This window comes from Gasterosteus aculeatus, chromosome 5 (genome assembly GCF_964276395.1).
Source record: "Gasterosteus aculeatus chromosome 5, fGasAcu3.hap1.1, whole genome shotgun sequence".
In the NCBI taxonomy this organism is placed as follows: domain Eukaryota; kingdom Metazoa; phylum Chordata; class Actinopteri; order Perciformes; family Gasterosteidae; genus Gasterosteus; species Gasterosteus aculeatus.
The window spans coordinates 3,296,945-3,312,617 of NC_135692.1; the positions used below are offsets into that span (position 1 = coordinate 3,296,945).

The window sequence follows — 15,673 nt, forward strand, 5'->3', positions numbered from 1 at the left end:
TATGGCAAGGGACGGACAAACCTTGTAATGCTAACATCCCAGTGGTCAGGAAAGCTCTCTGATATATCCCATTTAGTATACTTGAAATAGTCCATTTCCCCTGTCCATGGGAGACAGGTGCAGCACTACAGAGCCCTGCAGAGCCCTGGCGCTGTTTGTTCTGAGCTCATATATGGGACACTTCACTTGAAGTTGAGACTTTGCATAGTTTGCCGGTGTCTTTGAGAGTCTGGAGCCCGCCTCAGGGACTAGAGCGAAGTACAGCACTGCAGCAAGGACCTGTCGGTGTGTGTTGCTTCTGTGCCATCGGTAGTGCTCCTGGAAATAGGCTGGCCATGCACCCCGCACATCAGCCGTGATGTATGAGACGCCGCACAGGGCCCATTGTTCAAACTCGTTGCATGCTCCGCTCCACCTCGCTGACACGGGCACATGCACACCTGCTCCGCTCACAATATGTAGGTTGCTGCGACAACTGCTAGGGATCTCAGCAGGGGAAGAAGAAAGCCGTTCCTACTTTGCCCTGCTGTAAGAAGCAGCAACACAAGGAGCACGGACAAATATCTAATGTATAAAGGAGACTTGGATTATACTGCGTGAGTTGGTAGAAATACATTCTGACATAGTATTGAGGCAGTTTGACAAATACGAGTGAGGATTGACCCCACACAATAAAATTTGCCAATTAGGTTTGCAAGTCGCAAGTGAAAAATAATTGGCATGTGATTTTTATCAAGGAGGAAGTATTCCTTCCAGTCTATGTTATTTTAAAACAAGAAGGATTTCTGGAAAAGTTGTCTTTTACCTTTTAATCATGTGATGAAAGAGATTTCAAATAGTTTTAGTTGAAGATTCTAGCCACGGTAAAACGAAACCAGGATTGATATAATCAGTATAAATGGTAGCCTTTGCAAAGGGGCCTGCTCTATCTTATTATGTGCTCACCACTTCCTGTTTTAGATGTTTGTAGGGGACTCTGTGTTCAGTCATTCAGTCATGTGAGAAAAACTACGGTTTACTTTTGCCTGTCAGTATGCTAACTTCAAGTTTAATTAATGCACATGACTAATTCAGCTTCTTTCCGGGAGTTTTTTTTGTGCTTTCTCCCCTATCAGGTCTCCGTAGATCGTGGTTCCTTCGGGACCCTGGTCCTGACACCTACCGTGGCCCTGCTGACGCCTGCTGCTGCCATCATCATCATCATCATTATTTTAGATATTAATCATATTACTGTACTCGTAAACCAACATTACCCTCTCCTAAAGTCTCTGTGCTCTCCCTCCCCACAGGCTTCTGTGGATGGTGGTTCTATCTGATGGTGGTTGCCCCTGCAGTGGTCCTGCTGTGCGCCTGGCTTACTACTCACAACTACTTCATTACTATCATTTCTGTCATAGGAATTGCATGTATTATACATTGTTCATTCTGTACACATGGCATCCATTGTAGTCTGTCCATCCCGGGAGTGGGATCCCTCCTCTGACGTTCTCCCTAAGGTTTCTTCCCTTTTTCCCTCTTGTAAGGGTTTTTTCATTTTTTGGGGAGTGTTTCCTGTGCCGATGGTGGGTTTCGGGGCAGAGGATGTTGTATGTGTACAGACTGTAAAGCCCTCTGAGGCAAATTTGTAATTCGCGATTTTGGGCTATACAAAATAAAATGAATTGAATTGAATTGAATTGAATTAACTTTTTGTTGTTGTTGTTGTTGTTGGGCAAATGACAATTTTGACTGGATGACGGATGTAAATGTAATGTTGTAGTACCTCTTCCTCCCTCAGTGCACTGAGGCTGTTTTTTGGATTATGCTCCAAAAATGGCTTATCCATGATAAAAAGTGTAATAACTCTCTAACTACTTTGTCTATCTGGACATTTCTGTGGGAATCAAGGGGAACCACTGTGAGTGTTCTGATCTGTAACCTTTTAAAACACAAAAAAACTTTTAAATTTGACTGAAATAAAATTACTCACAGCCCTAGAAGTCCTATAAAACATACCAGGCTAAAAGCACATCTACTCCTCTAGAAGGAGGCTTGTGAAGGCCTCACGTTCCAGAAACAGGAGCAGATTTTTTTTTGCAAACCCCTGCTGAGGTTGCACCTGCCTGTTTTTTGTTTTTAAAGCCAACGCAGAAATGATCGACAGCTTCCTTACCCACTCAGAAGCCAATACGGGTAGAGCGTAAATGACGTCTGCCTGTGAAATTCGACCCCCTAAAACCCCTAACATCATTTAAAAGTGACAAGAAGCCGCGTGGGTGATGCCAGATGGACGCTGCACGCATTGCAGTGCAGAAAGAGCGGATTCACTTCCTAATTTCGTTCAAAATGGCAAAGGTAGGAGATATTTATGATAGATAGATACATACATTTCCATACAACAATCCATGCAACTACAGGGAAAAACACAACAGCCCATGGTGAATAAAAATAGGACGGTGACGGACGGTTCTCTTGGATCATCAATGTGTTGTGTCATGATGAGGTGTTCAAGAATTCTGTGAAAAGATCACGTCTTTAAATGATTCGGATGGACAGAATAAGCAAAATGTAGAGTGAAAATACTAAAAAGGGTATTGGTACAGAGAGGAGACCAGTAAACAGGAATGGAGAACGAGTAGCTGCTCCGACAACAAAAGGAGTCACCACGTTTGTGTTCATGGTTTGGCATCATTTACTATCTGCAGAGAGGGGAAATAAATGTGAGTCACTTCCCAAATTCATGTCACGGTGCCTCCTCTCATCTGCCCTGTGCTCTCATCTCATTTCAGTTTTCCTCCCTCCTCTCCCCACTTCTCCGCTGACTCGTTCCTTTCCTCTCCTCTCTTCCCATCTCTTCTGCACTAGAACATTCTGCTACGATCAATCAGATTACATAAGAGCACTGCGGTGGGAAGCGGCGAGGAAGGAGCGAAGCAGAGAACTGAGGGCTACGGCGGCATCTCACTTTCCCTCTTTTACACCATTATTCCTTTCTCCCTCCCCCACCCACACACACACAAACAGCCGGTTCTTTCTGTGTGGCCAAACTGCAGCGAGGGTCGCACAAAGGTGGCTTCTTTAACCGGAACAAATTTGTCAGCTTTATGAAAGATAGGAAGGATGAATTTTCCTCCAGAGCACAGAAAGAAAATCAAATATCCGGAGGGTTGGTGGAGCTTTGGCTGAATACCAATGACTCAACCGTTCTCACTCCATGACACTTGGCTATCGCATGTCCATGCATCCATGTCCAAACTCATCCTATCCTATAAAACCAGCATACGATTCCTTGAGTCATGAGCAATAAATGAGTTCTGTGTGAACAAAGGCACCTTTGACATTTAACCTTCTGTCCATGTGGACATTTGCGCCAAATTTGAAGAAATCCCCCCCGGATACGCAGGACGTATAGAATCACTTCTAGAGGTAAATGTTGTTTGGGCTGCCCTCTTTGTTATAAATGGACAAAAGTTGATAGTGGTACATGTGACGTGAGCTGCGTTCGACTCGGCCGTTGGGGAGGAAAGGTGGAGAAAGCTCAGTCTGGCGCACTGATTGGCCTTGGGTGAAGTTCAATGATAAGCAGCATGTCTGGAGGTGTCAGTTTACCAAGAAAATAAGACCTATTTGAACCCGCTTTTCAGCCTGGCTTAAACTGATGGTCTGGCTTCATTCACGACCATTTGTTATTGTGTTTCTGTCACTGCTGGCTAATAGGGGGGAACCGTTGTCCCCTGCTGAACCTCGGCCTCATGTCTCGCTCTGTTCCTCCTTTGAACCCCGTTAAAAGGTCACCTTCAAAAGATGCTTCACTTTTAAAGCACACAACCACAGAGCTCTAACTGGGGCAGCCCCGCCGTCCCTCCCCCCCTGGGCCCGGCCGGGCCAGCTATTCTACACTGCATCAGTAAATGATGTCTGCTGTATGGAGGGCCCCAATGTTATTTATTAAAGGTTTTATTTATTTTTTTAATTATATTGGTAATACATATATATTGTTTAGTTGCTGTTTTCTCACATTTATTTTGTTTAAATGTGGATGCATTAATTAAAATGCAAATGCTACAAATTTATAAAAATAACTATTTAATCAAATAGTTTGCTTTGCCTCCTTTTAGTGCTCCCAACAGCATTTGTAAGATTCCACTGGACCCAGAGGAGAACAACCAATCAGAGTAGAGGAGTCTCCAACTGTCAATCACAGGTCAGACTCATGGAGCGGTCCGGGCAGCGCTGACGAAATGCTCAGAAACACATTTTAGTTCCAATTATACATTGAAATGCTCTGAAGATGAAGCAGCACAGCTGATGAGGCTCCTTGAATATACCCGTTCATGACAGACACACCAATCATAAACGCTGATTCCTATTCAACCACCCGAAAATGATTTATTCTTTCTACAGGCTTTCCATTTCACAACTGAAAAAACAACCTGCTCAGTAGCCGCGATTCCCTTTAAATTTCAAACAATCTTTAGCTGAACTTTTGCATATTTCCCTAAACTGGTTAGCAGAGAATAGTCTCGGTTAAAGGTTACTTTTTAGACAATCTGGTCAAAATAGAACTAAAGGGAGGTCTTCAGGACAATTAGGGTTTGAACCGGTCTTTGTTCTCAGGTAGCATTGCTCATGTTTCGTGTTGCCCCGAGACAAAGAAAACATTGATACACATCCATCAGAACCCAATTGGCAAAGGTAATTCAATATTTTAGTTATGGCGTCGACATTTTTTTGACAAAAACAAAAACCACCTTAACCACCAAAAGCTGTTTCGTGAAATTGATTCCAACAGGTTTTATCAAACTTGTTGGAAAATTTTTCTTTAAATATGCACAAACCCCCCCAAGGGTTTCTAGGGGGTCGCAATCACTTCACACATGTGAACTACAAAACATTAATACACAGTGTGAGCTCTGGAGCACCACACGAAAGGCTGTTAACCGGCCAGCATGACGGAACAGTAATAGCCACACACACACACACACACACACACACAGGCCACACATTGGCTCTAAATCACAGCAGCGCATTAAACAATAAGTCGTGCAACATTAATTATGAATCCACTAATCAGTCCCACCTCTCCTTTTTAATTATTCAGCGATGGCAAACAACGTTTAATTGATCCAGACCTCAAAGAAGAACAGTCGATCACTCTGGTGATTGTTCGTGTGTGTGGGTTTGTGTGTGTGTGTAAGAAGCTCTCCTGTTTCAACGCTTGTTCACCTTGAGTCAGTATAACGTAAATCATGTTTTACTCCTCGCATGCTTCAAACACAACTACAGGTTTCATTCATAGCGACCCCCACTTTACCCACATTGCCACACTGCCCTCTTAAACAGCTTGTTCAAATGTGGTTCTGCAGAGTGAAGCCGAGGCCGAGATGTCTCAGAACCTGCACTGACCAGCAGGGGTCGACTCCTCTGGTCCCATAGACGTCTATGAGAAAATGACTACTTCGATCTCTAGCTTCAAGTCTTCTACAATCCAGCATGCTTTTCATTTATTTTAATTATGGTGCATTTAGAGCCCAATAGACCATAAAGCAGGGGAAGCTTTAGGGCGACGGACTGCTCTAGCAAAGCTGTACACGCATGCTCTCCATCCCGCCAACACATAGTAACGTGTTGATCATTGTCTTGAAAAAATAGAATGTAGATAAGTGAGAAAAAGACATCGCATACTTCTCTGGTAGCTGCAGCACATTTCTTTTTGGCACTTTTAGTTCATTCATGTTTGACGAGCACTTACTGAAGCCAACAGGAGGACATCGATCTGAGTCTACTCATACAATCTGCCTTAGAGGCAAAAGACTGTTGCACATGCGCCCTTTCAGCCCTGATCACACACTGTGTGGGTGAGTGTTGTGGCTGATAGATGGTGAAGGACTTGTGTGGCTGGGAGAGCGAACATAACATTTATGAAACTAGGAGGCATTTCATTAAATTTTCATAGAGAGAAAATGGACTCATCTGTGAGTGAGCTGGGCGGACCACCAATGGAGGACTATTGCTTAAACCCTGCCCGACTTCTGCACAGTCCCTGCACAGTGTGCATTGTCTCAACCACCATTGGTTTTAGAGCCATTAAGCAATACAATTGTCTTTTTTTCTGTTTTTTTGCAAGTTCCTTATTTGGAATGCAGAGGACAGACGTGGATACGGTGTGTGTCGTGGTAGTAGCTGCGACCTGTCAATCAACATGAACCCGCCCTAAAGCATGCCCAGCTTTACCGTCTGTTTGACGCTAAAGAGAGAAGTAGTCATTTTTTCATAGACTTACATACAACCGGAGGAGTTTCCCTCTGCTGATGTGTGAAGAGAATATCTGTGTAAAGACTTAAGGTTTTCTAGTCATTGATCTCTGATAATATTACACTATAAACCAGGAGGCTGGTAACGTTAGCGTCAGTGCTAACGGCTCGTGATGCTAACCATTAGTCCAGGTGTTCAGTGAAAATGAAAATTAAGAGACGGCAAGTTATAACGTTATCGTGATGTGTTCACATGTAATCTAGGGAAATGTTGTTTTGATGAGAAATGTTAAGAAATCCAGTTGTTTAGAGAGAATGTTCACAACACATAAATAGGTAATAAAGATGACTATTCAAAACTACTAAAACCAACTAATGTTTCAATCCATAGATATACAATATTGTATTTCCTTATCATTAACTTCTCTAATTTTCGAAGGGGGAAAAATCCTGTACTTCTATGACAAAGTCAAAGAACAACATTTAGATCACAGAACTTTACTGTACTTTTACTTTACTTTTACTGTAGACTTGTCCGCCTGCCGTTGTTCAACAAACAGGGCGCCCTCGTGTAGTAATAAAGTAAATATACCGCATTTTCCGCACTCCAAGGCGCACTTAAAAGGCTTTAATTTCATCAAAAAACGACAGTGCCTTATAATCCGGAGCGCCTCATATATATGGATCAATTGGTTAACCGGTTGATCCATACTGGTTGTACACGGCGCTCAAGGCGCTCTGCCAAACATGACAAAGCTCGTCTACGACGGCGAGATGCTGAGCGGCGCTCAAGCGCGTGAGATATGGAGCTTGTTTCAGGGCGCGTCGGAGAAACAAAGCTGTCGTTCTCGGCGAGCACTTCATGAGATTAAAGAGCGAGAGACGGCGCCCTTTTCTCTACAGTAGCTGAACCATCTTAACGGGGAACATAAGTTATTCTAAAAGGGGCCAAAGATTTAAGGCGTGGATGGCGAGGGGGCGGCGGGAGCGGACGCACCTCGCGGCATCGATCGGACCCTGAAGGCACCGTCTCCACCTCACTGTCAAAAAGAACAACAGCGAGCGCATTGAAAACTCCTTCGAGCGCGAGCAGAGATTCTCCTCGCGAGCAACGAAGCTCACGTTTCGCACGTTCGAGACAAACTTTTGCTCGCAGATGTTTGATTTTGGTTAAATTCTTAAGGTCATTTAATCATTATGTTTTGATCAGAGTTGTGATTAAAGGTTTGGGTGGGCCGCGAAAGATTTTCAAATTGGGCCGCGGCATTCTTGAGTTTGGGAGCCTCTGCTGTAGACTATATTTCCCCCAAGTGCATTGTCAGGAATGTCTTAGACCTCATAAGGGTACTGTTATTATATACTGCAAAGTAAATTGTCACTACAAATTATGATAAAAGTTATAGATGTGAACCTGCAGTTTTATTCTGACTAATGTTACTGTTTGTAGTATCACACTACTGAAGCCATGCTTTTATTGACACATACTGCTAGTGCTAAAAGAGGATTGACACACGAAAGTATCCGCTACGTTTCACTGATTTCTGCTCTTCTGTCCTCAGTATGTTCTTCTTTTAACTAACTGCCCTTAAATCGTCAGCTACTGTTACATTCATTCTACTCACTTACTGGGTCACAAGAGTGTTGAGAAAAACTTCTTTTTGCTCCGCCGGCCGGTCAGCGGGTCCTTACATGGGGAATTTAGGACAGTGCTGAAGTGGCAGAATGGGTCCAGTGAGTTTTATACTAACACAAACGAGCTATGGGAGCCTTCCTCGCCCTCACACTGCGACCTGCTCCCACAGCAGCAAGTAGCACACTGATGGTGGTTGCAGAAACCCGGCGAGTCAACGGAAAAACACGGTTTCTTTCATCGGCTTATGGAATAATAAAATACCCGCTTCAGGCTACTGAGGTGATGGAGTGACGACATCATGACAGCTGTTTGTTCAAATTGTCATGCAGATGTTTCCCTTGATATGGACCTCCAGCAGCATTTCCTATTACAGACAATATTACAGATATTCTGCTGTTGGTGTATACACGTAAAAAAATACTGCAAAGATGCAAAACTAAGTCTTTTAGAAGCAGCTGGTACAAAAGGTGACAACCAGAGAGCTCTGACACGTAGATTTTTCATGCTTCAGTATGTTAAGTATCCTATTAAGTGTTTCTAACGTATGAGTCTGAGCTGATACATCTGTATTGGATTCTTTTTTGTTAAACTCCAAAACATGAAAGACCACTCCTCTAAAAACCAACGGTTGGACTACAGCATATCATGATGATCGGTGGGAAGAGCAAAGAGGAAGTAGCATCCCTTCATACGGCCCCAAAGGGAGACACTACGGGGGGATGGTGTAAAAACAAATGAACAAATAGATATCTGCATCAAAAGTTAATTATACAAATATACAAATGATGTTCTGTATTCCAGGTTGTGTGACTTTGACATGGGAGACTGCAGCTTCCTGGTTCCAACCAACCAAATCTCTGGCTCTTCTAACCCCCCAGGTCCCGTAACCGTGGTGTCTATTCCAAGCTGCCATCTCTCCTTCGTCCTCACCAGGTTTCTTTTGTGGGGGAACGTAACCAACATACAGTTGTGGTCAAAAGTTTACGTACACTTTTCTCTGATGTGATGTGATTGTAACAGATACTTCTTCATTCATGAAGTTCGGTTCTTTTATGACTTTATTATGGGTTTACAGAAACAATCTGCTGGGTCCAAAATATACATACAGCAACATGAATTAGCAATTTTAGTGACTTATAAAGCTGTGTCAATGAAATGAGCTTCACGGCCTCTTAACTTCTTGTGAGTGGTTATGAGTGACTACAGCTTCTCTGAGGCCATTTAAATAGAGCTCATTGGATACAAACGCCCACAAACGCTACAATGGGAAAGTCAAAGGAGCTCAGCATGGATCTGAAACAGCGAATCATTGACTGGAACAAGTCAGGAAAGTCACTTGGAGCCATTTCAAAGCAGCTGCAGGTCCCAAGAGCAACAGTGCAAACAATTGTTAGCAAGTATAAAGTGCACGGCACTGTTTTGTCACTGCCACCATCAGGAAGAAAACACAAGCTATCACCTGCTGCTGAGAACACTGGTCAAGAGGGTGAAGAGTCAACCAAGAAGCACCAAAAAGCAGATCTGCCAAGAATGAGAAGCTGCTGGAACACAGGTGTCCGTGTCCACAGTCAAGCGTGTTTTGCATCTCCATGGACTGAGAGCTGCCGTGCAAGAAGGAAGCTCTTGCTTCAAAGGCGGCACCTTAAAGGCTCGACTGAAGTTTGCTGATCACATGGAGAAAGGTAAGACCTTCAGGAGGAAAGTTCTGTGGTCAGACGAAACAAAAATCGAGCTGTTTGGCCACAATGCCCTGCAATATGTTTGGAGGAGAAAAGGTGAGGCCTTTAACCCAGAGAACACCAAGCCTACCATCAAGCACGGTGGTGATAGTAATATGCTGTGGGGCTGTTTTGCTGCCAGAGTAAATGGGATAATGAAGAAGGAGGATTACCTTCTTCTTAAATTCTTCAAGATACCTAAAATCATCAGCCTGAAGGTTGGGTCTTGGGTGCAGTTGGGGGTTCCAACAGGACAATGACTCCAAACACACATCAAAAGTGGCAATAGAACGGCTAAATCGGGCTAGAATTAGGGGTTTAGAATGGCCTTCCCAAGTCCTGACTTAAATCCCATTGAGAACATGTGGACAATGCTGAAGAAACAAGTCCATGTCACAAAGCCATCAAATTTAACTGAACTGCACCAATTCTGTCAAGAGCAGGAGATTCAACGAGAAGCTTGCCAGAAGCTTGTGGATGGCTACCAAAGGCGCCTAATTGAAGTGAAAAGTATGTAACCAAATACTAGCACTGCTGTATGTGTCGTTTTGACCCAGCAGATTTGATCACTTTTTCTGTTAAACCATAATAAAGTCATAAAAGAACAAAACATTCATGAAGTTTGGTTCTCCATGAATGTTTTTTGTGACAAAGAAGTATCTGTTCCAATCACTCTCAGAGAAAAATCTGACTTGTAGAAATAACGGGAAACTCAAGAGAGCCACGACATTATGTTCTTTACAAGTGTATGTAAACTTTTGACCACAACTGTACATATTGATATGAATTAATAAAAAAAATAAGTTGAGTTGATCGGGTTAAAGGTGAAAACAGCGTATCACTAAATGTTGAACTGCATGTTTATTTGCGGTATAGTGTTGATGCTCCCCGATAGAATGCTCCTTTCATTGACGGGGGGCTCCCCTGTCGGAATGCTCTGCTTGGTCCATTACGACCGCGTGCAGACAGACTTCTGTCAGAGGCATTAAATGAACACAAACACACGGCCGTGGCCACGCTGTTTGCTTTGTGCTGAGACATCAGCAGGCACCAGTAACCGCGTATTGATCTGCATTCAAAGTGCACTCAGCAGGGAGTGCAGGAGGATTAGAGGGGGGGGGTGAAAGGTAGGGATGGAACAGGGGGAGAGGAGGATGACGAGGGAGACAAAAAGCCTGCATGTAAATGTGCAACTGCTTTTAGAAACTCGGCAATGCTTTATATGAAGCACACGTTCGTCTAAAAGGGGCGTAGAGGCAGCGGGGCACTTACTCACTATTGCTTACAGTTATCGTATAAAGTAGAGTGAGTAAGTCAAATTAATTTACAGTGCTTTTCACAATTCAACATGGAGAAAAACACACTGTGACCAAAAGGGGCCAATGAACAACATGACACAGGATAGAATACACGATGTAAAACACAGTTTAAAAGCAGGAACAGGACATTACAAAAAGGTGCGCTGTGAGCTGCTGACTGAATATGTTCTGAGGCGTAGCGATGCAGGCACGGCGTTCCACACCCTCAAAAGCTCCATCGGACCTCCGCCCTTAGACCTGAGAGTGTGTGCGGCTGCGTATGGGTGACGTAAATCGGCTACACAGTCATACTTTATATAGTTATCGTAGGTGCTTATCATATTTATGCACTGTATATTTAAATGTATATATAAAATAGCAATAGAATAAGGCGTGTTGCAGTATACCTGCAGTGCATTAGCATTTGACCGTATGATGAAGTGCAGCAGTGTACCAGACCAGCAGGGAGTGGGTCTGTAGAGGAGTTCATGTGCAGTCAGAGACAGATTGACGTACCGATCCAGACGCATTTCCAAGCAGATGGAGAGAACGGCCTTGAACCAATACTTCAACAGCTACAGGATATAGATCACTGACCGAGCCGCTGACACGTGGCCAGCATCAAAACATGGCGAACACACAGCGTGTACAACTCCCGACTCCCTCGCACACGCCTACAGCCAGAAGAGACTGAAGCAAGCACCTTTTCAAAGTGATTGTAACACCTGTAACCTTCCTGCCGATGTGGCTCTGATGAAGATTCAGTGCACACCTGAGCGGCTAATGTAAGTATTAAATTAAGTGACCCGCACTCTCTCCCCGCTGCGACCTCTGGTTCTGCCGAGTGAAGACGACGAGGGTCTTAAAACCTGCATCCCCTGTCCTGACCAGCAGGTTGTACGGAATGACTTTTCTAATGTACAGCATGGTGATCCTTTAGTAAATGATGGTCCGTTTAGAATCAAAAAGTCCATGAAGCACAGTAGGATTGGGGGGGACTGTGATAATAACAGGTGACCTCTGCTGTAAGAGACTAACTACCTTGAGAAAATACTGTCAACAACTGTAACTATATCTAATAAACACAATCTTTATCTGAAACATTAGACATTTTTGAATTCTCAACAACTACACAGCAAAATCTGTTAATTTTCCGGCGTTAGCTCTAAAGTGCAGAGTCGAAATCACATTGCAAAAAGTGATTCAACTGTTACAAGAGTCAATTGTAGGAAAGAGCTGGAGTCATTATCCAGGACTATATAGAGTGTATTTATTTTGTATTTGACACTGCTTTATTTATTTGCGACACTTAGTAGAGATAAATTAACTCTTTTATAGGTTTGAAATGTAACTGTACACCCGTGTCACACTTCTATTGGGTTTATCTCTACGTACAGTGTATTTAACACTTATTCTGAGTTAAATTGTTAACACTTCGTTGAGTGTTGACTTAACACTGACATTTGCTGTGTACCTCCATGACTACATGGTTAAAGAAATATACAGCTCATGCAGTGTTTACAATGGGCACAATTAGATGTAAACTACTTCATAACAATCAACCGTATGTTGACATCAATATCACCCAATTTGGAGTTGACAGTTCACTGACTGAAAGCAAAGTTATTTAGCTCTATTTCATGCACTATTGGGTGTTATTGTAACGTTGGGACTGATCGTCTCGAGGTCTAATGATCGGGAGCCCAAAATGCCACTGAGGGTAATTGTGTTAATGTGCTGACGATTAAGCCTTTAGTCCAATCCGCAAGCCAACTAGTTATTACTCAATCGCTACGGATCTAATGCACTGTGAGTTGGTTTGTTATTTGTGGACCACAACATGAGGCTACGGCACGCTGGAACGGGGACGGGTCGCCTGTTGAGCAGAAACCAGAACAGCTGCCGCGCTACTTCTGTTCTCATCCCAAAGTTCTGTATCAACTGGGGAGCCTTTTATTCCCTCCATGTTGTGTTTATTGTAGTCCAGAATTAACAAGGCCACATTAGCCGGGGGGGGGACCAAGAAGCTCACAGGCTAGTTATTCTTTCAGTGTGTTCTGGGTAAATGGGAAGTGGACGCTTTTCTAGTCTTCCGACCACTCAAAGAGTTTTTACACCCCCCCCCCAGTCAGACGTACCTGGAGGGAGGCGTTTGAGCAGAATTCTAATGTTACTGAACTGTATGTCTACAATGAGACATAAACTATCCCCACAGACCAGGAAATGTACACATTGGAAAGCGTTGGAACGAGCAAAAAGTAACAAACCGGACCTTTTAGATATCCATCACGCCTCAAATGGCTGGTCCAGGTATGTATGACTATGGATGACTAGAGGCTGGGATTCTATTCCATTACTCGGTACAATTACGTCTGTGTATTGTCTTTGCATGGATTAGCCTTACAACGTTAGGAGAGCAGCGTTCAAGGCCAGGCGAGATGTTGCCTCCACGTGCTCTGGATGGGCCAAAACAGCTGTCTGCATGTGAAGACGTGAGGCAAATAGTCAGCTGGCCACGACTAATGATCACTACCGTTACATCTTATAGGTGACTACCATCTATATGTCTTTTTTTAATCCTGTTTCAAATGGATTTTGCCTTCTGAGCTAAGGAAAGCGAATGGGACCGAATTGTTACATCGCAGCACAGGCAGTAGCATCTGGAACCTGAACCTGGACCTGGACCTGGACCTGGACCTGGACCCAGCAACATTCACGAGTGCCCAATGTTTCATATGATGTTTATGCCGTCGACATGTAAATGAAGGGTGGTTTTCAAATGAAGTTCTTTTCATTTTAGTTCAAAGAGAATACAACATGTCTGCTGTATGTGACATACGAGTGAGACAGTACGGTGAGCTCTATTTATACAGTGGGGCAAAAAAGTATTTAGTCAGCCGCCAATTGTGCAAGTTCTCCCACTTAAAAAGATGGGAGAGGCCTGTAATTTTCATCATAGGTACACGTCAACTATGAGAGAGAAAATGAGAAAAGAAAATCCAGAAAATCTCATTGTAGGATTTTTATTGAATTTATTGGTAAATTATGGTGGAAAATAGGTATTTGTTCAATAACAAAAGTACATCTCAATACTTTGTTATATACCCTTTGTTGGCAATGACAGAGCTCAAACGTTTCCTGTAAGTCTTCACGAGGTTGTCACACACCGTTGCTGGTATTTTGTCCCATTCCTCCATGCAGATCTCCTCTAGAGCAGTGATGTTTTGGGGCTGTCGATGGGCAACACCAACTTTCAACTCCCTCCAAAGATTTTCTAGGGGTTGAGATCTGGTGACTGGCTGGGCCACTCTAGGACCTCGAAGTGCTTCTTACGAAGGCACTCCTTCGCTGCCCGGGCGGTGTGTTTGGGATCATTGTCATGCTGAAAGACGCAGCCACGTTTCATCTTCAATGCCCTTGCTGATCTCACGATACATGGCCCCATTCATCCTTTCCTTTACACGGATCAGTCATCCTGGTCCCTTTGCAGAAAAACAGCCCCAAAGCATGATGTTTGCACCCCCATGCTTCACAGTAGGTATGGTGTTCTTTGGACGCAACTCAGCATTCTTTCTCCTCCAAACACGACGAGTTGAGTTTGTACCAAAAAGTTCTATTTTGGTTTCATCTGACCATATGACATTCCCCCAATCCTCTTCTGGATCATCCAAATGCTCTCTAGCAAACCTCAGACGGGCCTGGACATGTACTGGCTTGAGCAGGGGGACACGTCTGGCACTGCAGGATGTGAGTCCCCGGCGGCGTAGTGAGTTACTGATGGTGGCCTTTGTTACTTTGGTCCCAGTTCTCAGCAGGTCATTCACTAGGTCCCCCTGTGTGGTTCTGGGATTTTTGCTCACCGTTCACGTGATCATTTTGACCTCACGGGGTGAGATCTTGCGTGGAGCCCCGGCTCGAGGGAGATCATCAGTGGTCTTGTATGTCTTCCATGTTCTTATAATTGCTCCCACAGTTGATTTCTTCACACCAAGCTGTTTACCTATTGCAGATTCAGTCTTCCCAGCCTGGTGCAGGTCTGCAATTTTGTTTCTGGTGTCCTTTGCCAGCTCTTTGGTCTTGGCCATAGTGGAGTTTGGACTGTGACTATTTGAGGTTGTGGACAGGTGTCTTTTATACTGATAATAAGTTCAAACCGGTGCCATTAATACAGGTAACGAGTGGAGGACAGAGGGGCCTCTTAAAGAAGAAGTTACAGGTCTGTGAGAGCCAGACATTTTGCTTCTTTGTAGGTGACCAAATACTTATTTTCCACCATAATTTACAATACAATGTGATTTTCTGGATTTTTTTTTCTCATTTTGTCTCTCATAGTTGACGTGTACCTACGATGAAAATTACAGGCCTCTCCCATCTTTTTAAGTGGGAGAACTTTCACAAATACTTTTTTGCCCCACTGTATAAATCAAATGTATTAATTGAATATAATGTTAATAATGGTATTGTATGTCAGTATATCCCGAGGCTACCTGACACGTGCATTGTCATACATATGGTGCTTGTCGATATCTAACCCTTCACAAAGCGTCACTAATCAGATCTTTTTGGAGGGTGGACACGGGGACAAATTGACACATTTCAGCATGACAGTGAGACTCGATCAAAGGAAAGCTGAAAAAGGCCAACGTGGTCCGTGGAGCAGAGAGGCTGATACTCTTTGGCACTCAGAGTTATTTCACCAAATATGAGATAATGGTTCAGCTTTAAAATGTTGGGGCCTCGCTCGTTCCGATGTGTCCTTCCAGTGCAGATGTTTTATCGGATCAAGCACCT

General features: G+C 43.7%; 1 protein-coding gene across 3 annotated transcripts in view; it reads right to left on the bottom strand.

Annotated features, from left to right (window-relative positions):
- Window positions 1–15,673, bottom strand: part of ryr2a (ryanodine receptor 2a (cardiac)) — a 122,529-nt gene that overhangs the window by 106,210 nt on the left and 646 nt on the right. The window lies entirely within an intron of this gene.